This window comes from Acomys russatus, chromosome 2, assembly GCF_903995435.1.
Source record: "Acomys russatus chromosome 2, mAcoRus1.1, whole genome shotgun sequence".
Taxonomy (NCBI): Eukaryota; Metazoa; Chordata; class Mammalia; order Rodentia; family Muridae; genus Acomys; species Acomys russatus.
In genome coordinates this window covers 57040856-57064698 of record NC_067138.1, presented here as the reverse complement: position 1 = coordinate 57064698, position 23843 = coordinate 57040856, and positions in this window count along the sequence as shown.

The following is a 23843-nucleotide window of genomic DNA, read 5'->3' as shown; positions in this document are numbered from 1 at the left end:
TTCCTCCTGTGAGTCTCCTTAAGCAGAGAGTGAAATTATGAGTCGCTACCAGCCCCAGGAGCCCCTGGAATGGATGGATAGGCCTTTGACCTTGAACTGTGGCTTTGAGTCAGCACAGCTGCCACACTTACTCTTTGGGGTGCTTCTCCTATCAGTTAAATCTGTCTTTTTTCCGGGATCAGTGGGCCAACTTCTCAGTCTTTATTTGCTTCCACCCTGAGAAGACAGAAACACTCACCAATCTTGTTAGATGTCTTAGGACACGCACACCCACTCCCCCTACACCCCCACACTCACATGTGACCCCCATTCTCCTACATCCCCCCACTCCCATATACCCCTATGTCCCTACATCCCCACATTCACATGTAACCCCCACTACCCCCATTCCCATGTACCCACCACTACTCCCACACTTACCCCCCCCAACACACACACATACACACACACACACTGGGCATTACAGCCTGGCTGCTTCATTTTAAGGGAGGTATGTGGGCTCATGCTATGGTGCTCAGCTTCCCAATGGCCCTTCACTGCACAGCTCTTGACTGGTCTTTGAGTGTCCCAAGATGTTGGATCAATCATCCTAATAAGCAAGGGTGACTACCTCTGGTTTTAGTAAAATCATGCACAAGTGCATTAAACACGACCCGTGCCCTTTAGATGCACTGCTAACCCCCCAGCTGTGTGGGACAGGCACAATGTTACAGCTTCACCAATGAGGATGTGTAGATCTTACAGTCAAGGGAGCGGCCTGTGAGGTCTGCGTGACTTGAGGCTCCTGTGTTTGGCTCCCTCACATGTTTGCTCATGTTCAAAATGCAGGATGTGGGGAAACTTCCCTTAGGAACAATAAAGAAACATTGAGCAGATGAGCTCACAGGCTTTTTGTTTGGGACGGTACCTGTTTATCTAAGGGACTCTACTCAAGTCACTCAGACTGCCTTTGTAGCCAGTAGCTGGGCCACCCTGCATCTGCGACATAGGCGTTTCTCACTAGAGTTCATAAGGTCATGAGCCAATCTATCCGGATGCCTTGTTATGGGCAAACTCAAGAGGAAGGGACCACTAGTGCCATTCTGGTGACACCCAGAGGCCACCGAGACTTCTGGGGACAGATGGGATTGGTAGAATGCTGTGGTATTTCCTCTTGGGTGGCCCTCATGGACAAGGCCCCTATCCCACACGGCACAATAATAGCACAGCTCTGTGAAGGGAGGTGGATTTGAGTCAGAAAGACCAAGGCAAACACCGACTCTGCCACTGCTGTGACCCTGGGTAGGCCACAGTCTTCATGTATCTTGCCATGGTCTCGCTTTACTTCAGCCTTAGGAATTAGCCCCTTCTTCAGGCGGACGTCACTGCTTACCCACACCCCTTCAAATTCCTTAGCATGAGGGGTGGTGCCTGCAACCACACCTGCCCCATCAGAGGACAGAGCTCTGCTGGGCACAGTCCCCAGAGAACTGCTGGGGCACAGGGGCGCTGGGGTTTCTTCAGGCCCCTCCGATGGCTGACTGACTGCGGAGTCTCCATATCTCTTGTTCTTGACACTGACAACCTAGGAGTTCCATAGAGCTCCCTAGGGGAGCTTGCCCAGTTGCTCCTGAGGGGCTGAGTGGATTGCTAAATTAGTCTGAGGGCCTGAGGGCCTGCTTACCTTCCCCAGCCTGTTCACCCGTATTCAAGCTCCCCGGGAACACTTCCTAATAATCCACTTTTACAGTACTCCTCCCTCAGGCAGCCTTTAGGAACCTGGACTCTGCATGCAGCTGTGCGGGGTGCCAGCCTTACCGTAAGATGGACTCGGGTTGCTCAGACCCCCTGAGGCACCTCTGCTCAGAGTCAAAAGTTATCCCAATGGACCATTCACTTAAAAAACAAACCCAAGCTGGGTGTGGTGGTGCACACCTGCACTCCTGCAGTTCAGGAAGTGGAGTCAGGGGATCAGAAGATCAAGGTCATCTTCAGCTATTTAAGGAGCTTGAGGCCAGCCTAGGCTACCAACCAAACATGAAAATAGCCATAGTTTCAGAAGTTTTTTAAGGAAACCTTTTATGGGCCATCAAGCAGCCTCAGTGGGTAAAGCCACCTGCCACCAAAGCTGATGACCTGAGTTCAATCCGTGGGAACCCACATGATGGAAGAGGAGAACCCACTCCTGAAGGTTGTCCTCTTTCCTCCACACATGTATCATGCCAGAGACACCCCCACGCAGGCATGCCCCCCACAAAATATACAAACATTAAAAAATTAATAATAACTGCTGAGTGTAAAGTTTAAACTGTTTCCATAAGCATGGCTTCATTTGAGTCTTGTTGCATTGTCACTACAGGAAGAGACTGTTAGCCCCCTTCTCAGAGGAGCACGGAGACAATCCATTCCACTATACTGCTAAAAAGAAAAACTGATTTAGTTAATTTTCACTATTATAAAAATACTTTTTCAGCACGTGAAATTTAAAGTGTACAGAAAAAAAGAGAGCAATATGACTTTTCCCCTCATAGCTCCAAAGGATGCTTTGAGTCGACTAGTCGTTCCTTTTCTTTTCTTTCACTGTGTAGCAGCCCTGGCTGTCCTGGAACTTGCTTTGTAAACCAGGCTGGCCTCGAACTCACAGAGATCCAGAGATCTGCCTGCCCCTGCCTCCCGAGTGGTGTGTCACCAAGCCTCACTTTATTTCTTTTTTTTCAGTCTGTATTTGGCTATTTGCTTTTGAGCTGTGAGCTCAAGAGTGATTATTCTTCATGGGCTCTCAAAGCTGCCAGCGCACAGTCACCTGCACTCATCTCAAGGCCCTCTCTGCTCATGGTTGCCTTTTACAAGATGAGCTTGTACAAGATGCTCACAGGCTGTTAGTTGCAAAGGAGGAAAAGGAAAGCTGGGCAGTACCAAGCCTGGACCTCAGTGATGACGGATGGAAGATGTGTCCCTACTGATGAACACTAGCATATCCTGGGATGACACAGACTCACTTATGTGTTGCCTCAGGAACGTAAAACCTGAATTTAACCAGATGAGGACATGTCAGAAGCCAGAGAGGTGTCAGAGGCCTGTAATCCCAGCACTCACAAGTTCTGGGTTAGCCTGACCTATATAGCTAGACCCTATGTCAAATCCTCTTCTACTCAAAAGGTCCTGTATTATTCCAAAAATGTCAATGCTGAAGAAAGATGAAAGTGTGAAAGAACTGCTTTAGATTCAAGGACAGTAAAACATTGTACAAAGGGGGCTGCAGACATGGCTCAGAGGTTAAGAGCACTGGCTGCTCTCCCAGAGGTCCTGAGTTCAATTCCTAGCAACCACATGCCATCTAGAATGAGATCTGCTGGCGTCTTCTGGCATGCAGGCACACATGCGGGCAGAGTACTGTACAAATAAAATAAATAAATAAAAAAAACATTGTACAAACAGTGCACTTTTTTGAATCTGGATTGCCTTGTGGACTGAGGGCAAGCGGCCAGGAAAGATGCTATCAGGAAAGATGTAAAGTCTGAAATACCAGCAATGGGCTGATTAGAATTATAACGTCTGTTGTACTTCTTTTTCTATTTTAAAATTAGACTTATTTATCGTGCATGCACGTGTGTGTGTAAGACACTGAAGAATGTAAGGTTTAAGAGGCAAGATGTTACAGCTTCCGCCTGGATGTGTGTTACTCAAGTGGCTTTTATATGGCATAAAGAAAATGAAAAAAATAAAAATAAAAAGGCTAAAATGGTAAGAATTGGTGAATCTAAGCAAAGGGCACAAAAAAGTTCATGTTCTGGTATTTTCTATAAACCTAAAATTATTTCCAGGTAAAAGGTTAAATGTTCAGGCTGGAGAGGTAGCTCAGAGGTTAAGAGCACTGACTGTTCTTCCAGAGGTCCTGAGTGCAATTCTCAGAAACCACATGGTGCCTCGCAACCATTTATAATGTGATCTGATGCCCTCTTCTGGCCTGCAGGTGTACATGCAGGCAGAACACTGTATACATAATAGATAGATAGATACATAGATAGATAGATAGATAGATAGATAGATAGATAGATAGATAGATAGATAAGATATGTTTGATGTCATCAGAGGATGCTGTGGGCTGTTACATGTGACCTTATGCCCACACTTCTCCATAGGGACAACTTGGGTGGCTGGACTTTTAAGTTCAGAAGACATTGGCATTTCCCCAGCCCAGATAGGGAAGAGAGGAACAGACTCGGCCTTGTCACCATGCCCCAGAAATAGTCACAGTCATGGACTGCAAGCTCAGCTGGAAAGATGGCTCAGCTGTTCTTGCAGAGGACACAGGTTCGATTCCCAGCACCCACAAGGCACAGCTGTTTAACACTCCATTCCATGGGATCTGAAGCCTTCTTCTGACCTCCACGGGAGCCAGGCACACATGTGGGGCATAGACGTAGATGCTGGCAACACAAAATAATACACACACAAAATAATACATAAAAGAAAGAAGGAAGGAAGGAAGGAAGGAAGGAAAAAGAAAAGGAAGGAGGAGAAGAAAGGAAAGAAGGAAGGAAGAAGAAAAGGAAGGAAAGAAGAAGGAAGGGAAGGAAGAAAAAAAGGAAGGAAAGAAGGGAGGGAGAGAGGGAGGGAGGGATGGGGGGGTGGAGGGAGGGGGAGGAGGATCAAGTAGCCTGAAGCTGGTTAGAACCACAAGCGGGAAAAGAAGAGCCCCTTTCCCATTGGAGGAAGTGGGTGTTTGTGATCAAGCACATGCCAGTTTGACCCTATCAACCAGCTAGGAAAAGCAAATAGTTCAGGAGGCTGCAGAGTGCTGACCCAAACCCAGGACAGGGCGTGGCTGTACACAAAGAGACACAAAGAATGCCGCCTAAGGACTGTCTCTCTGGAGCCAGACAGGGGCAGCTCAGTCTGTCCGCTCCCCCCTTCCCCTTCCCCCAAAACACCCCAAATCAGCCCCCCTATTCAGGCGAGGGGCCCTCAGGCTGGTCCTCTCAGCCCGAATGAGCTGCACACCTGCCCTGACTCAGCGCTGTGCTAAGTGCTTTCTTTGTATGTGTTTTTTCTTGTTGTCTCTCAAAACCCCTGTAAATGGCTACTGCCACCTACTGCCTTGCTTTATAGACAGAGAAAGAGTTCCAAACAAGTCCTCAAGCACCTGTGAGTAGGGGATGAACCCCTAAGCAGACTGGTTGGTCTTGGGAGCTGTGATGCCCTCCCAAGTTTCAGTGCAGGCATGACTCTGCTGTCCCGTGGCCAGCTCTGCAGAGTCAACAGCTAAGGCCCACTTGGGGAGAGATTAATTTTCCCTCCCATCCCCTACTGCACTTCCTCTAAAATTCCTCTACTACCTACAACCTCTGAGCATCTGCCCCTCAAACCTAGCTCTGGTCCACTGTCCCCCTCGCCCACCCCTCACCCCCCTGCCACACACACACATCAGGAATCTTTTCCTAAAAGTCCTGTCATTACCTCTCTCCTCTCTTACAATGTGGCTAAAACTCTCAGGGTTCCATTCTCCCTGATGACATCATTCCCTCTGATATAATTTTCTCTGATGACCTCACTTCCTGCTAAGACCCTTTCAAGAATCCTCAACACTTACACAATGAAGACCATCTTTCAAGCCCTGGCCCCCAGGTCCCCAGGGTGTGACACAGCCAAATGCTCCTTTCTCCCCCCTTCTCTATTCCTCAATGTTTGTACTTCCATGTTTCTCTGAACTGAAGTGTGCCTTATCAATTCTACCCGCACCCAGAACCTTCCTGGCCCAGCTGTCTTCTCCACAGAGCTACCATTTCTATTTGGTGTTGTCCTTGTCTTGGTACTGACTGTGCTATGCCTTGGAATAAAGTTGACACATCTCTTCTTTGGGCCAGGCTCTAGGACACACAGCACTTGGAGGTTGAGGCAGGCACAGTGTGCTTTTGAGGTTAGCCTAGGCTACATGCAGAGTTAGCCTGGGCTACATGCAGAGTTTGAAGCCAGCCCGAGTTACCTAGAACCCAACCCAACAACCCAACAGAAAGGAAGAGGAGGCAGTTTAACGTCATCCCACAAACTGTGAGGAGAGCTATTACTGCAAGAATTAGAAAGGAGCTGGCAGGAATTTCCTCATGGACCAAAAATCCTGACCAGAGGCCTCATGTTTCCACAACTGCAGCACTTACCTCTTTGTAAGCCTCGCTGTTACTGGTCAGTGGAGAGCAGCCAGGGGCTGGCTGTAAGCAAGTCACTCTGGCTTTGCTATTGTGTGGAAGGGGCTAGCTGCTGACCTGGATTGATATCCCTTCAGTACACTGTCATCTGGGTTGAGTCCCTGCAAGCCGGACATCAGCATACATGGCTGCATGGGGACCCATCTGGGAGCATCTCTGAGCACCCTGGAGACATCTCTCACAGTACCATTTCTGCCTCAACATCCTCATTAGTGCTGGACAAGACCTGCTACACTCCTATAGCCTGGCTGAGTTTTGTTATTTTTATTTTTAAAATTTGTATATTTGATGTGTGTGCATCATGTGTGCATGCTTGTGTGTGTGTGTGTGTGTGTGTGTGTGTGTGCAGGCAGTATGTATTACAGTGTGCATATGGAGGAGAAGAAGGGACAAGCTTGAGTGTTGGTCTCTCAGTGTTCCACCTTGTTTGAGGCAGGTTCTCTCAGTTGTTGGGTGTTGCATCCATGAGGCTAGCTGGCCCTGCAGCCTGTCTGCTCTCCTCTTCTGTCTGTGGAATTGTTTGCAGACACACACACACACACACACACACACACACACACACACACACACACACGGCCACACAAACTCTTATTTGGTCTGGGGTTTTTAACTCAGGTCCTTTTGCTTTCATAGCAAGTGCTTTGCCCACTGAGTCTCAGTTTTATTGTGTTTATGGATTTTTTTCCCCTTGATGTTCTAGGTATGAGAGGAGGTACATAGGATGCCTTGTAGCTTTACTTATCTTAGAGTAAGGCTTTTGGGCTTTCTTTCAGCTGTAAAGAGCATGTTCTGTTGTTTTGGCTTTTGTGATAGGGAAAAAGGAAAGGTTTTAAATTCCAGGTCATAGTAAACGTGGGTGGGAAGCTGTTTTCTAGCTTTATACAACCTGGTGAGGATGAAGCCAGGGAGACAAACATCTGAGAGTGACGTGTCATTTGAAGAATGTTTACCCATCCCAGGTAGGAACCATTTGCTCCCTGACCAAGTCTGTCCCCATCACCATGCCATGTCACCCTGAAGAAGGTCAAGTGGCCTTGTACACTGGCTAATTCTCTGCATTCCTCATTAAGAGGCACAGGGGTGGGCGAAGTCACTGCTGTCACAGCAGCTGGTGTCCCGGAGATTAGGACCAGAGGCCACAGGGAAAAATCAAACACTGCAGCCTTATTTTTAGAGGCTAAGAAGCAGAGTTCTGAGACTTCGTCCATTTGGGATACAATTTTTAGAAAGAAACTGACAGGTGGATTAAAGCCTCGTGCTGGTGAAGATGGTGAGATTTACATAGTATGTTTGGATCTGTCACGCCCATCTCTCTAGCCTGGTGGGCCTTCTCAATGCAGAGCCCCTGCTCCAGGCCTGCCGCTGATCACCAGGGACTCTTGGGCCTGCAGCTCACCTTCTTCTCTGCTGCCACGTTCCCATTTTTCAGATTCTACAGCTGAGGCTCACTAAGGAGAGGGATCCTGAAGCACCTGAGTGAGTCTGAATAACCCAACTCATCACATGGAAAACCCCATTATGTAGTTGACTCTGAAGTCATAACTCCAGACAAAATGTGTGCCTGTCAATGGCTCACTGTGAGAAAGGGCCAGGGGTCCTGATTTTACAGTCCAGGCAAATGTGCAACCTTTCCCCCCAATGATGCTCACCTGCTCTCTGTAGCAGTTTGAAAGGCTGCAGACATGGCTGCCTTAGCACTTAGACAGGATGGCGCAGGCAGGCAGGAATGAGCCCTCCAGGGCAAGAGGGCAGCCATCTCTCTTAGACACTGCAGTAAAGAGCCAGCTGATGGAGTCCACCTCAAAAGGCCTGAGCCGAGAAGCAACCTCATGGGACACGTGACCCCCAGCGACATCGGTGTAAAAGACGAGAGGGCCTGTTCCGGCTACCAGTCACCTGTTCCCCAGACATGGCTCCCACTCTTCGGCGAGCTCGGGTTGCAGGCATCCTTGTCTCTACCTGTTGGCATCCTTCTGGCCCTTCAAGGCCAAGCAGTGCTGGCCGCTTTCCACTCACAGCAAGCCTTTTCCTGGTCTCAGCCTGCCCTGGGAAGCAGCAGGGAAAATGTACCTTGTGCACCAAAAGAACCAAAGCTGAGGCCTACTGTAAGACACAGAGTTTGACTTAGCCAACCATAACAGTGACTATGCTAGAAAAATCCTCAGTAGTCATGTGGTCAAACTTGGTCATCTTTTAGACGAGGAAACTGAGGCTGCCTTTCAGGGAACTCTAAGGGCATAGAAGAAAAAGCAGAAACACGTGACAGGCTCTATTAGTTCCCCCAACTTGGGGATATATTAATATGTAATGATGTTACTGTATTTTTGGGACCATAAGGTGTACCCAGTTTTTAGAGCAGTAAAAACAGCAATCGGACCATAAGGCACACTCTAACACAGCCCTCCCCCACTTTTGGGGAGGGGGGACATGTATCCTATGGTCCGAAAAATACGGTACACGGATGTTATGTGTTACATGCTTTTCATAATGAAATGTGCTTGTTTTTAAAGAAGATAATAGGATATGGTTTCTTTCTCACTATTCTCTAGCTGTTACCAACAAATTCCTACTCTAATCTCATATGGTCTTGGTTAGAATGCTTCTTTTAATTTCACTCTAGCTTTAAAAAAAAACCCTCTCCTTCCCAGATGTAACCCTGAACCACCCTTCAGAATCATGACTGGGAGGCTGGTTTTGAGAGTTCTACTTTCCCAAGGGAAAGACAGACAAGAAAATGCAAGTCTGCCTCCCGTAGCAAATCCCTCTTGTCTTGTAGAGCCTCAGAAAGGAGAACCAGCTGTCGTCATCAGGTCTTTGTCGTCTGGCAAAGTGTGAAAGGGGTGAAGCCAAAAGACAGAGCAGAACACCTGTGGCCATTATGAAAGAAAGCCAGGGCCACCTCCCAGGCCTGCGTGCTTTTCACTCTGAATACCCAGCACCTGCCAGCTCAGGCTGGAAACCCAGCCATGGAGGACCCAAGTGGGCTCAGCGGAGTTGACAGAAGAATTAGGAGCATTCTGTAATCAACCCATCCATCCTGTCACATTCTTCCAACTCCACACAGTCATGCCTGCCCGGAAGGAGGGAAAGCCTGCACAGAAGAGGGAAGGACCAGAGACCAAGACCCCCCAAACCAGGGCTGGGGCTCTAAAAGCTATCAGGAGCCAGCTGCAATGGACCTTGTCCAAATCACAGATGCCCCCTGGGTTTCAGCTACCACATTGTACAGGTTCTCCTCAGGGCCACTTAAGACCATTTAAAAATTTTTAATTATGTGTCTTTTGGGGGTATGTGCACACACATGCAGGTACCTAGGCGAGAAGAGGACATTCGATACCCCCGAGAGCTAGAGTTACAAGCAGTCATCAGCTGCTGCCCAAGGTAGGTGTGTGTTTTTTAAAAGCAGCATGCAAGCCAGGTGTGGTGGCACACGCCTTTAATCCCAGCACTCGGGAGGCAGAGGCAGGCGGATCGCTGTGAGTTCGAGGCCAGCCTGGTCTACAAAGTGAGTCCAGGATGGCCAAGGCTACACAGAGAAACTCTGTCTCGAAAAACCAAAAAAAAAAAAAAAAAAAAAAAAAAAAAAGAGCAGCATGCAACCCTAGCCACTGAGCCATCATCTCTCCAGCCCAGATAACGCACGGTTTAGCCGTGAGTGCCAAGTCAATTGCTCATCCTATAACCAGCCTGGGAGCAAAAGAAATACAAGGCTCGATGATGGCGCCACCATTTATCTGGACATTCTCTGTTTTGGCCCTTCAGCTTACAGTGATTCCCAGAGAGATGACTTCATACCCAGGTAAGAGGAGCTTCATAGGGACCCAAGTGGATTTAGGGTGGGGACAGGTCTTTGGTGGGGCGAGATGGACTCCTACCTCATGGACACTTAGAGTCATCATAGATGATAGCTTGTATGCCTGCGCCTTCCAGGAGGAACATGACCTCTCCTCCCGGATCTCAAATACTTGCTGTTACTGGCACCCCTTGGAAAGGAGTCTCATCATCTTTCTTTCTTTTTTTTTTTCTGGTTTTTGTTTTGTTTTGTTTTTTGAGGCAGGGTTTCTCTGTGCAGCCTTGGTTGTTCTGGACTCATTTTGTAGACTAGGCTGGCCTTGAACTCACAGCGATCTGTCTGCCTCTGCCTCCTGAGTGCTGGGATTAAAGGTGTGCACCACCACTCCTGGCCTGAGTCTTGTTTTCTTATTTCTTTGCTTAGGAGCTGCAGAGATGGCTCCCGGGGATGAAGAGTAAGTATGTCCTCATCTTGCTGAGGACTCAGATTTGGTGCCCAGGACCCACATCAGGCATCTCACAACCACCTGTAACTCCAGTTTCAGGGCATCTGATGCCCTCTTCTGGCCTCCTCAGGCCCCGGCAAGCACATAATACACATAGTACACACATGCCCAGGCACACATACATGCACCTAACATAAGAAAGAAGTAAATCTGTGTGTGTGTGTATGTGTGTGTGTGTGTGTGTGTGTGTGTGTGAGAGAGAGAGAGAGAGAGAGAGAGAGAGAGAGAGAGAGAGAGAGAGAGAGAGAGAGAGAGAGAGAGGGTTTCTCTGTTTAGCCTTGGCTGTCCTGGACTCGCTGTATAGATTAGGCTGGCCTCAAACTCACAGTGGTCCTCCTGCCTCTGCCTCCCAAGTTCTGGGATTAAAGGTGTGCCCCACCACACTCAGCAAGAAGTAAATCTTTCTTAAAAAATTATTTTTTGCTTACACAATTGTCACATATAAAAAAAAACAATGTAAAGCCGGGCGTGATGGCACATGCCTTTAATCCCAGCACTTGGGAGGCAGAGGCAGGGGGATTTCTGTGAGTTGGAGGCCAGCCTGGTCTACAAAGCGAGTCCAGGACAGCCAAGGCTACACAGAGAAACCCTGTCTCAAAAAACCAAACAAAAACAAAAACAAAACAAACAAACAAACAAAGACTCCCCCTGAAAAAAATCAAACCCAAAACAATGTAAAATGCTGCTGCTAAAATGTTGAATCATTAAGTACGTAAACATCATGAAGGCAGATTTTAATTATGTGAAAACTGTATACACATACAGAAAGACTGATGAAAATAGTTGTAATGTTTGTTTTGGGGAGCAGAGGTAGAATTTTATGCTTTTCTATATTTTTCTAAGCACTTGAAAGGGCTCATACTGAACAGAAGTCCAACTTGAAGCATTTTAGTGGTCCGAATGGAAAAAAATCTGTTTATGGATGTTTGTGGAAAATTGCACAGAATGATATCATAAAAGTTAACAAGGATATTGCTGAGAAGTTTAATAATAGTTATACATTAATAATAATACCACTCATAAGAATGCTGGCATAAGAATATTAAGATGTCTTACTAATGACTCCAAGCCCGAGTCAGTCAAGAGTGCGTTACAACGAACATATATTAACGACACATTTCCTATGGAGTAAAGACATCTCACAACCTATATTGCATACTTAGAAACACATCATGGGGCCAAGAGAGATGCTCGGCAGTTAAGAGCGCTGGCTTCTCTGACCCAGGATTGGTTCGCAGCACCTGCATGGTTGGTTACAACCGTTTGTAATGTCCTCTTCTGGCCTCTGCAGGCACTGCAGGGGTGTGTTACACAGACACACATGGAGGCAAAACACCAGTACACATAAAGTAAAAATAAATCTTGCAGGAGGTGCTAATGATTTAAAATATTGCAGTTGTCACTAGTCAGTGTGTATGATACAAACATCTTTTCTTTTTCTCGTCAGCCACCGTCTGAGATAGGCTCTTGTTCTGAGATCCAGGCTGGCTGCTCCTCACGGTGTAGCCTCAGCTGGATTGAAACCCGCCACAGGCCTCAGGCCTCAGCTTCCAAGCATCGGGATTGCAGATGTAAGCCACCACACCCTGCTTAGAAATAAATGCATTTTCCACCTCAAACTTAGTTCCACAGGAAGGCTGTCTCTAAGAAGTCTTGAATGTTGCCTGAGAAAAGGTTCAAAGTCAGAAGCACCGGGAAAACCCTAGGAAGAATTCGACAGGCCCGTCCTTGAGACTTCTTAGAGTGTCAAAGGGGTGACTTGTTGTCATGGTCAGTGTGTCAGAGCGGTGTACAATACACACGCGTCACCCCCTGGGGAGACGTGGGTATGGCATGCAGAGTCACTGGTGTGCAGAGGCCTTTTCCAGATCTTCAAGTTTCAGCTTCGAGGCTGTGAAGCAGAGCGTTTATCTATCTGTGGTAAGAAGGGGTTTCTGTTTGTTTTTTATGAAGGGGAAGCACATGAACAGAGCCCAATAAACCGTCTCAATTAGTCACGTTTCACAGAACCCAAGCCGGGCTCCCACCCTTGGGTTGTGTCCCATCCTGAGCCATTCCTTTGCAGGAACCGAGGTACCAAAAGACCAGAAGGGACTTTTCAGCTTCGTGGAGGATTCCAGGCTTGGCTCTCCTTTATAAAGGTGGCTTAGGAACGACTTGACGAGTAATCTTCTAACCCCCCTTGAACCCCCACCCCTATATGCACACCCTTTGCTGGCATGCGAAACGTACTTAGAGAGGGGAGGAAAATCCAGGCCACAAAACCCACATTCCTTTTAAGGGCTGTCTGTGTACACACCTTGGACCTTTGACTCCCTTTCCCTGGGGAACAGGGGATTTGGAGGCCTTTGTGGGGGGCTGTTGCTGTAATGGCCTTACGTATTCCCATTCTGAGTCTCTCATTCTGAGAGTTTGTTCAGCTTTTGCCTTTTTGGGACTTTTTTTTTTAATGTCCGAATCGGCCTAGTGAGATGGCTCAGTGGTTAAGAGCATCACCTGCTCTTCCAGAGGTCCTGAGTTCAATTCCCAGCATCCATATAGTGGCTCACAACCATCTATAATGTGATCTGGTGCCCTCTTCTGCATATAAAGCACTCATATACAATAAATAAATATTTTTTTAAAATTGGGGATATAGCTCAGTGGTAGAGTGCTTGCACAGTGTATATGAGCCCTGGGTTCAACCCCTCTTATCATGAAAATAAATAAATAGCAAATAAGTCTTTACAACAATTGGCAAAAGTCAAGAGTGTACCTTCATAGAAAAAAATGGTACAGAAGGCTAGCAGATGCATTTTAGGGCACATTTTGGCATTGAGCCCAGCCTGGTGCATGCTGGGCGAGCACTCTACCACAGAGCCACACCCTTTCTGGTTATGCTCACTTTATCTGGTGTTATTTAACATATTAATGATAAAGCTTGAATTTACTATGTCGTAGAGGCCGAGGTGGATGCTCAGGCTTTATGAAAATGCCAGAAGTTGATGGCAAACAACTCCTGCTATAAGCATGTGGCTTCCTAGCCATGTGCTATTAAAATAGATACAATAGTTCAGAATGCAGAGCAATCAGCGGTCATACCCTGGAGAGAAAAGGTAAATTAGTTTGGGGAGATAGTTGGTTTTTACTGCCAAAGCTAAACATATATATTGACTATGACTTAGCGGTTGTATTCCTAAGCATGGGGTTAGCAGTACACACATGCGTTCACCAATGACACTGAAGAATGTTTTAAATGGCCATATCTGGGATAGCAGTATCCCACAGGGCAGGGTAAAAAAAAAAAAAAAAAAAAATCCCTGCATGCTGAGCTACACCCTCAGCTGACACAGGATTCTTTGTTGTCGATGTTGCTGTTGTTGCTTTCTCAGACAGGGTTTCTCTGTGTAGCCCTGGCTGTCCTGGGCTAGTTTTATAGACCAGGCTGGCCTCGAACTTCCAGAGATCCACCTGCCTCTGCCTCTCTGAGTGCTGGGATTACAGGAATGCTCTACTGTGCCCAGCAGGATTCTTCTGAAAATAAGAAAAGTCATAGCTTGTTTCTAATTCAGTTTTTAAAATGCAATTATATCGAGGTAAAATTTGTACAGTGCGAAGTGAGGGAATTTAACGCTAGCAGTTGAACTTGTATTTTACATACTGGCCATCACTCAATCAAGACACAGTTCCATCCCCAGGAAGTGTCCCCACATCTCTTTGCAGTCAGCCCCCAGATTCTCAGAAAGCAGCCAGCACCTTAGCTTAATTTTGACAGCTTTAGAAATTCCCAGAAGTGGGAATTAAGCAGTATGCATTCATTTATTTATGCATCAAACTGAGAGCATATATCCAGTCTTTCATATGAAAGACTTCTTTGATCCAAAATGATGCTTTTGAGATTTGTTCTTTCATATCAGTAATTCATCACACACACACACACACATATACACACACACACATATACACACACACATATACGCACACACGTATACACACACACATATACACACACACACATACACACACACGTAATACACACACACATATACACACACATACACACACATATACACACACACATATACACACACACATATACACACACACATATACACACACACACATATACACACACACATATACACACACATATACACACACACATATACACACACACATACACACACACATATACACACACACATATACACACACATATACACACACACATATACACACACATATACACACACACATATACACACACATATACACACACATATACACACACACATATACACACACATATATACACACACGTAATACACACACACGTATACACACACATATGTGTGTAAACATACACACACACATATATATGTGTGTGTGTGTGTGTGTGCGCGTGTGTGTGTGCTGTGAGTAGGGATTAAGGGCTCAAGCTCCTTGCTTGCCTTCTCATCAGCTGAGTGAGAGCATCCTAGCCCTGAGCAGCCTCTGGAGCCCAGCTTGTTCTTGGGCAGCTCGAGGACCTTGCTTCCCACCTCCGCTGGCAGCAGCACCCGTCTCAGGTGAGAGCCACCCTGCTCGCTGCCATTGTTCTGCGAGTGACAGCCTCCGGGGCAAAAGCAGAGCCGTCAACCTGAGGGCTGTCAACTGCACACAAGAATTCCTTTCTTTGTCAGGCTGGGTGGTCTCGGTGGCTGCAGCGGCAACCTGCACAAAAGGTTTGGGAAAGCTTCGTGCTCCTGCAGGAAAACACTCCGCCACCCAGGTCTCTGAGGGCACTCCTTTGTGAGACTGGGATGAGCCGATGCGCCCTTCACTGGACCCGCACCAAATCACAGGGCAGCCCGTGCGTGCAAGGGCGTGCAGAGGTTGGCTGGGGCCCGCCTCTCCCGGGCCGCCGCACCTAGATGCCGCTCGCCCGGCAATGATTTTAACCAAATCGTTGGTGATAGGTAGCTGGGGTCCCTTAGAGGTACCCTGGCCTTACCGTCTTTGTGTCCAAGAAGGGAAGGGTTCAAACAGATTGTCATTGCCAAGGTCAAACAGTCCCCAAATCCTGTCCAGGACAAGAACACCTTTGCGCTTTGGTGTACTGTTTGCTTTTGTTAGATGACGGCTCCCAAGTACAGTGTAAAGTGTAATTTAATTTATAACTTGCCAGCCAACTATGAGTGTGTTCACTTGGTGAGTCTCCTTTGGTTTAGTTTGGTGCCCTCTATTGGCTATGGGTGACAACCATTGCACCTACTGCCTGGACCTTGAACAGGCACCGATTTTTCTGAATCCAAAGAACACGTCTGTGGGTAATTTTACCCCCATTTTATAGGTGAAGAAATTGAGGCTTATGAAGAAGACATAACCCACCCAACTGGCTGAGCTGAGTTAAAACTCATCAGCTGATGGGATTCCATGTCCACCTGCCTCCTAGTGCCTGTAGCGCTGTTATGCATACCAAGGGAGACACTTGCTGCTGCTTACAGTGGTGTGTTCAGGTCACAAGGGTAACCTCGAGCATCTTTCCTGGGCCAATTTCATCTGGAGTAAAATTAAAGAGGTGGTGTTCCTACCAAGCAGATGGAGACGGCATCTGGGTGTCCTCTGTCCCAGGCTGTCGGGGTTACCAGAAGTAACGGGAGAAAAGAAGAAATGTAGTGCAAGGAAGCCTGGGGGTCAGTGGCTGAATGAATGAGCGAATTATCGAATGGTTCAGCCCTGAGCAGTGCAGGGCAGGGTGGTGGGCAGGAAGCTGGCTTTTGATGTTATTTCTGTTAGCCTCAAGCAGGCAGCAGGTAGAGAAGGCCATACATACCCTTAAACCTGAGCTCCGTGTACTGGGGTAGGTGGGCAGGGCTGCGAGGACCATGGTGCAGATGCTGGGGGTGGGGTGGGGGGACTACAAGACGGTGCATGTTCCCTATCTTTGGTGTAGACCTTTAGAGACTGAAGGTTTCACATATAACCCTGGGTTTTCAGCTCCTCTTTAACAAAGCGCAGGCTGTGGCCTCGTTGGGCCTGCTCCAGCCTGTTGCTGCCGCCTCCCTCCCTCTTTATTGTCCCCTTAGACTGAAGATGACTGGCAGGTACCATTTCATCTTGAGCATATGCTATTTTTCTTTTTTATGGAAAACAATAGCAGGGCATGCATGGTGGCACACACCTGTAATCCTAGCTACTCTGGAGGGTGGGGCAGGAGGACAGCAAGTTCAAAGCCAGTCTAAGCAACTTGGCAAGATCTCGTCTCAAAGTGTGTGAGCAGGAGGAGGGATGGAGTGCAGTAGAGATGCGTCATCCGGCATGCTCAAGGCTGTGGGTTCTGGTCCCGCCACTGTAAACACAGAGCATCAATAAAACTGGAACCATATTTCTAGTCAGGGATGTATTAAAGAGAGAGCAGGAGCTATGTAATTCAAGAAAGACAAGATATTTCATTAAAAATGAAAACTGGCCGGGTGGTGGTGGCACACACCTTTAATCCCCGCACTCGGGAGGCAGAGGCAGGCGGAACTCTGAGTCCAAGGCCAGCCTGGTCTACAGAACCATTTCCAAGACAGCCAGGGCTCCACAGGGAAAGCCTGTCTTAGGAAACTAATAATAATAATAATAATAATAATAATAATAATAATAATAATAATAATAATAAATTTGATGGCTGGGGAAATGGCCCTGTTGGTAAAGCAAGCAAGCAAGCAAACAAACAAACACACAAACAAAGCATGGTACGCAAGCTGATGACCTAAGTTTGATCCTTAGAACTTATGTGGAAGACCAACTCCCCCAAATTGTCCTCTGACTTCCACATGTGTGCATGTAAAATAATAATAATAATGATGATGATGATGATGATAAATAAAGCTATAACAACTACAATCTCATACAGCAATCCCATTGAGTATACAGAGTAGGTGCCTAGTGTTCTGTGGGTCATATGGAAGTTAATTGATTTAGTTATTCTACAATGTACAGGGTCTTGCTCTGTCACCCAGGCTATCCTGGAATCCATGGTAATCCCCTACTTCAGTCTTCCAAGTGCTGGGATTACAGTGTTAGTCATCATGCCCAGTTAAAAAAAATGTTTAGCCAAGCGGTGGTGGCGCACGCCTTTAGTCCCAGCACTTGGGAGGTAGAGGCAGGCGATCGCTGTGAGTTTGAGGCCAGCCCGGTCTACAGAGTGAGTCCAGGACAGCCAAGGCTACACAGAGAAATCTTGTCTCGGGGGAAAAAAAAAAGTTTAAATAAAAAACGTAAAGGGAGGGGCTGGGGATGCGGCTGTAGAGTGCTTGCCACAAATGCTCGAAGCCCTAGGTCTGGGTCCTAGCACCACATGAAGCAGACATGGTGGCTCATGTCTGTACTCCTAGAACTTGGGAGGTTGACGTAGGAGAATCTGGAGTTCGAGGCTATCCTTGGCTATCTATTAAGTTTGAGGCCAGCCTGAGATGCATAAAAAGGAAAAGAACAGAACACACATTTGTCTGAGGAAGTGAAGAATTTCTAAATGGTTGAAAGATAAACGCCCAATTTACCTGAGCTGCTTGCTGTGGCTTGAATCTGAAATGTCTCAGGCAGACGGATGTGTTCGATCCCAGAGGGAGGGATGAGAAAGCAGGGCCCAGCTGGAGGAAGCAGGTCAGCCAGGATGTGTCTGTGAAAGTATGCCTGGTGGCGCACGCTTGTAATCCCAGCACTTAGGAGGCAGAGGGTGGTGGATCTCTGTAAGTTGAGGGCCAGCCTGGTCTACCAAGTGAGTCCAGGACAGCCAAGGCTCAAAAACAAAACAAAACAAACAAACAAACAAAAAGAAACAAAGAAAGAAAAAGTTTGTCTGGTCAAAGTGAGCTACTCCACTCCACTGCGCCAATTTGCCATTCCCAGCACCAGGCTCTGCCTCTTTCGACACTGGGAGCCAAAGAAACAAAATTCCATCCCCCTTACATTGTTTGTAACCAGGCGTTTCTGTCACAGCGACAGAAAGTCTAATACAGATTGCTGCCGGCTCGAGTCCAGCTCCCTGCATAAAACCCAGTGAAGTCTTTAATGCCTTCTTGTCCATGCGGGTCAAACTCCTGTCCTATTGTCACTTCTGTCTTCAACATCTGAGAATTGTGGCTCTTGGAGACAACTGTGACTGTGATCATGCTGGGAGTCTGGGCGCTCACACTGCCTGTGGCTGCAAAGGCGACGCAGGGACAGGAACTGGCTCTGGGTGTCACACTTTATTCAGAGAACAGATAATCCAGGAAGGTAGCAGATTAACTTCTTGAATTTACATTTGCTTGTTGTGTACTTGTGCATGCATGTGTGAGAGTATGTGTGCATGTGCCATGGCACATGTGACTTTCCTCTACCACATGGGTCCCAAGGATTGGATTCAGATCGTCACCTTTACCTGCTGAGCCACTCACTGACCCCAGATTACCAATCTCAAAAGCAAGCAAGCAAACACTTGCCTCTCATCTTCACCCAGGAAGCTTTATAGGGAGTGGAAGGAGGGGTGGGAACAGAGGCTGTCAGTCATCCTGGAGCTCCGTCTTGCCGCCCCTTGGGACAGTCACACTCTGGAGGCCATGGCTGGGACTCTCGTTGTTTTCCTTTGTAACCCCTACAGGCTTTCTTCATTCTGTGTCTGGATACTTGCAGAAGCATTGAGCTTAGTTAGTGTCTGCCAGTGTCAACTTTGAGCTTCTCCAGGGGATTCTGAGCCAGTAGGAGGAAAGGCGAGCTCCAGAGAAGCAAACCACTAACAGTGTGTGCACGCTGAAGTATCAATATGTATGTTGCAATTCTTTTACCACGTGGAGTACAAATGTGTCTTTCTAATATGGGATATGAAAGTGTCTCTATCATGCCTGTGTCTGCATCCAACAGAGACAACATATGCTGGTACCTGGATGCTCACAGCAGGGGTCCCATCAGTATTTATTTATGGGTAAATAAAATGTATGTCTAACTAATGGAATATTGTCAATAAAAAATGAAGCCTTGATACGAACTGCAGTGTTGATGAAGCTTTATACTATCATGGGTTGAAACTTTATGCTAAGTGAGAGATGCCAGGTACAAAAGGCCCTGCGTTCTATAATTCTGATTATAGGGAGTATCTAGAGGGGGCAAATCTATTGAGGATGGAAGAGATTGATGCTGGAACAGGGCCACACACAGGTTTCAGGTGGCAGTGAGGGAGGTGACTGTTACTGGTTGCAAGGTTTGTTTCCAGGGTGAAAAGGACATTCTAGAATGGATTGTGGTGACATTTGTACAACCTGTGAACATATTGAACATGACCAGACTGTTTGCTTTTTTTGAGGGCATGTGACTTGTTTCTGAGCAAAGCTCAGAGGCAGCACCTGCATCAGGGGTTTGCTCATTTGCTCAGGGTTGTGTCCACAATTGGCTCATGGTGCCTGCAAGGACACTCAATAACTGGTTTGATAACGCCCACTCTGGCCCAGCCCTTCTGGTTCCTGGATGCCAAAGGCTTCTGCCTCAAGCCTAAGTGCACCTTGTATCGTTCAGAGGTCTAGCAGTCATGGAAGGTGGCTGGGGGTGGCTGGAGGACGGGCTGAAGAGCAAGGGAGCAATATCCACTTGGAATATCAAGAAAAGAGCTTCAAGGTGTGGAGAAGAGAGCCCTTTCAGATAGAGTGTGACAGGTGGTCATGTGACCAGATCAGATTAGACTTTAAGCTCCTGGACTGGAAGAGTGTGAGTAATTTGTTGCTGGGTGCCGGGTCCTCAGTTGGCTCAAGGGAGGCACATAGTAAACTCATGAATTCCACGAGGAGGAGTGAAGGCTGAACGAAAGAGCAGGAGGAGAGTGAGCAGGGGCTGAGCTCCGATGAGAGCAGGGAAGGGTCTAGAACATGCAGTTTCCTTCAGTTTGTCTAAACATTAAGTCCATGGGGAGGTTTGACAGGAGCAGGTCCTCCAAAGGCTGCCAGGACCAGATGTGAACTTACAATCTAGGAGGAGGAGTCAGTCAATGGTGTCTGAGCAGAGGCCTGGGCAGTGCTGTAGAAAGTGCTGCAGCCAGCCTGGGTAGAGGATGGATGGAGAGGCAGCAACAGGTCAGAGGCTGCTCAGGAAGACTCAGCAAGGACTGAGTGAGGCCAGCAGCGCTGGGCCCAAGGCAGGGATAGAGGCTGAGACACTTGGCCACTTCCCAGGCACGATACAAACTGCACTAGTAAGTGCATCTGCTAAATATATTTGGCAGAGATGTAACTATTAGAGGACACACTCAACAATAAATACAAGTGGTCTGTGCTTTGAAGCTACAGGCAGGGTGTTAGAAAGGTAGCGGAGGGGAAATCCCCCCAATTAGTGGTAGTAACAGAATTGGGACTGAAAAGCTTAACATGGCTAGAGTTCAAAGCTGTTAACGGGTGAACCCTAGACCATGTTCAATGGCCACTACCTGGCCTATGATAGGCAACAGCCACTCTGGACCAGGCTTGAGATCTGGTGTCTCAGTGTCAATCTGTTAGCACACTGTTAGCCACGTGGAGATTCTGAACCACTGCTGTGCACTAGCCCGGACAAGACAATCTAGTGAAAGAGGTGCGAGGAAGACTTGTTCTCATGGAGAGACATTTGAAGCCAGCTCTCACTCCTAAGCGTTTGGAAGGTCTGTGCCACCTTGGTGCTTACCTTTTCTATGAACCGAGACTAGTGAGTACAGCCATTGAGCCGTTATGAGGATGCTATTAATTGGTGAATTCTAAATGCTTTAAAATGACCTGTGCATGGGGCTGGAGAGATGACTCAGAGGTTAAGAGCAACCGGCTGCTCTTCTAAAGGTCCTGAGCTCAATTCCCAGCAACCACATGGTGGCTTGCAACCGTCTATAATCTGGTGCCCTCTTCTGGTGTGTAGATGTACATACAAGTGGAACACTATATACATAATAAATCTTTGAGGAAAAAAAAATGACCTGTGCACTCAGGAGGCCAAAACAGAAACAGGACTGTGAGTTTGAGGCCAGTCTTTTTTGTTTTTTGGGTTTTTTTTTTTTGAGACAGGGTTTCTCTGTGTAGCCTTGACTATCCTAGAACCGCTTTGTAGACCAGGCTGGCCTCGAACTCACAGCGATCCACCTGCCTCTACCTCCCAAGTGCTGGGATTAAAGGCGTGTGCTACCAAGCCTGATTTGAGGCCAGTCTTAACCATACATACATACATAGTGGGCCTTGTCTCAAAACAAACCAAGAACCTTGCATATAGTCAGCTTCATGCAAATGTTGGCTATCATTGTTGTTATTAAAATAGAGACAAAGCTAGAAAATAGGGGGAGAGCCACTGAAGAGTGTCTCCTGTCACTCCTGTTAAACAGGCATGCAGGCAGAAACAAGGTGTTTGCAAGGTTCCGCTCCGAATTTGAGTTTCCGTGCTGGACAGATACACTTGGCTTATTGACAGAAAATTAAATTGATTGAATTTATTAAATTTATTGCTGAAGCAAGCATTGGGTAAGCAGTTCCTGCATGTGACCCTGGAGTAACAAGTGACCCAGGAGTCCCTGTTCTTAATGACACAAAACCCTAAGTAGGACAGCAGGCAGCTTATGGCTCAGATGGTGTACAACCCTCTGCCCCAACACCAGCCCCAGGGATACGCAGAGACAGCCAGAGAAGGGAGTGAAGACATTTCTAGAAGAGGCAGTGGGAAGCAAGGCTTGGGCATACTCAGGATCTGGTGGGGCCCTGAGTTGCCCATGCTGGTCTGAGCGTGAAGACTAACTGCAACGTCCAGAGCAGGCAGTAACTTGTCTTCGGCCCCGTCCTGAATTGAGGACCCTTCTTCATCCACCTGCCCATACAAAGACAATCTTTGAGGGTCTGGAGGCATTTTCCTAAGTCTTCCTGCATGCATATGTTGTCAATCAAGGCTCTGCTCTGATAATTTTGCCTCAGTTGCTGTGCTTTGGCTCAGGGAGGTCACATTCCTGCTAAGTCCACACAGCCCAAGCCAACATCATCATCAAGCTCATCCCTGTTGCTGCAGCCTTGACAAAAACCAAAAACCAAAAACCAAAACAAAAAAATTCCCACCTTGGTGTGTCCTTCTATTGTGAAAGGGTGCCTGTGCCATGATGTGTTCCAGATCACAGAAGTTCCCGGGCTGTGAATGGATGCCAAAGGTGTCCAAGTGACCACAGTAAGGGGTAATGAATCACAGGACAAACAGCACAGTCTCGCATGTGGAAAGCAGAGACTGGCAGGGCCTCTGCCAGGTTTCTCATCTACATTGTGGATTCCTTTTTTCAGAGCTTAGGGCTTTCAATGTTCAGCCTCCTTTTTGCAGCTTCCTCATTTAGCGAGGATCTGTCAACCTGGGAGAGGAAGGAGGTAACTGTGGGGAGGTGAGAGATGAAGGAGGTAACTGTGTGGGGAGGTGGGAGATGAAGGAGGTAACAGTGGGGAGGTGAGAGATGAAGGAGGTAGCTGTGGGGAGGTGAGAGATGAAGGAGGTAACTGTGGGGAGGTGAGAGAGGAAGGAGGTAGCTGTGGGGAGGTGAGAGATGAAGGAGGTAACTGTGGGGAGGTGGATGTAGTCATGGTTTCCCCAATAGGAGACAGGATGGAAAGAGGCAATTAAGAGGCCCCTGGCTTGTTGTCTTTATGCCTTTTTTCCTTTTGTGCCCCCACCAAGGTGACTCATGTGCTTTGCTCTGAGCAAACCCATAGCTTTTGTCTCTGTGTGGGGTGTACAGATCAGGGCACGTACTCCTCCTTTCTCTGAGGAAGGAGTCTGCTTTGAGCTTCGCCGAGGCACCAGCCTACAGTTCAGCTGGTTACATGAAACTCTTTCCCAGAAGTTCCTGTCCCAAAAGAAAGGGAGTTCCCTGGAAAGGGAGACCAACAAGTTGCCAAGGACTTCAAAACAGTGGGGCCCATGACGCATTGGAGCTGCATCCTGCATCCTGCCACATCCGGTCCTTGGTTGGGGAGAGGATTCTGAGCACTGGTCACTCTCAGAGATTATGTTTTGGGGAACACTGTTGCCTCAATCTCTAGAAATATTCTTCAGCCACCAAGCCAGAACCATGCAGAGACTATAGTGGTCAACAAAGGTTTGGTGCCAGGGAGCTTTCTACAGTTCTGATGCTCAGATTCCCCGCTCTGGCCAGTATACAGCCATGACGTTGCACAATCATCAATAGTGTCTAATTCTACAGTTTTTATCACCTCACAAGGAGCCCCATACCTACTGAGCACTGTCTCCTCTCAGTTACCACTTAGCTTCACCCTCTGGGAATCTCTAAACTGCTTTCTACTATGGTATGATTGCTTATTCTGTGGGTTTTATATAAATGCATTCATATGCTATGGCCTTTTTGGGAATGGCTTCTTTCTCTTAGCATAACCTTTTCAAGGTT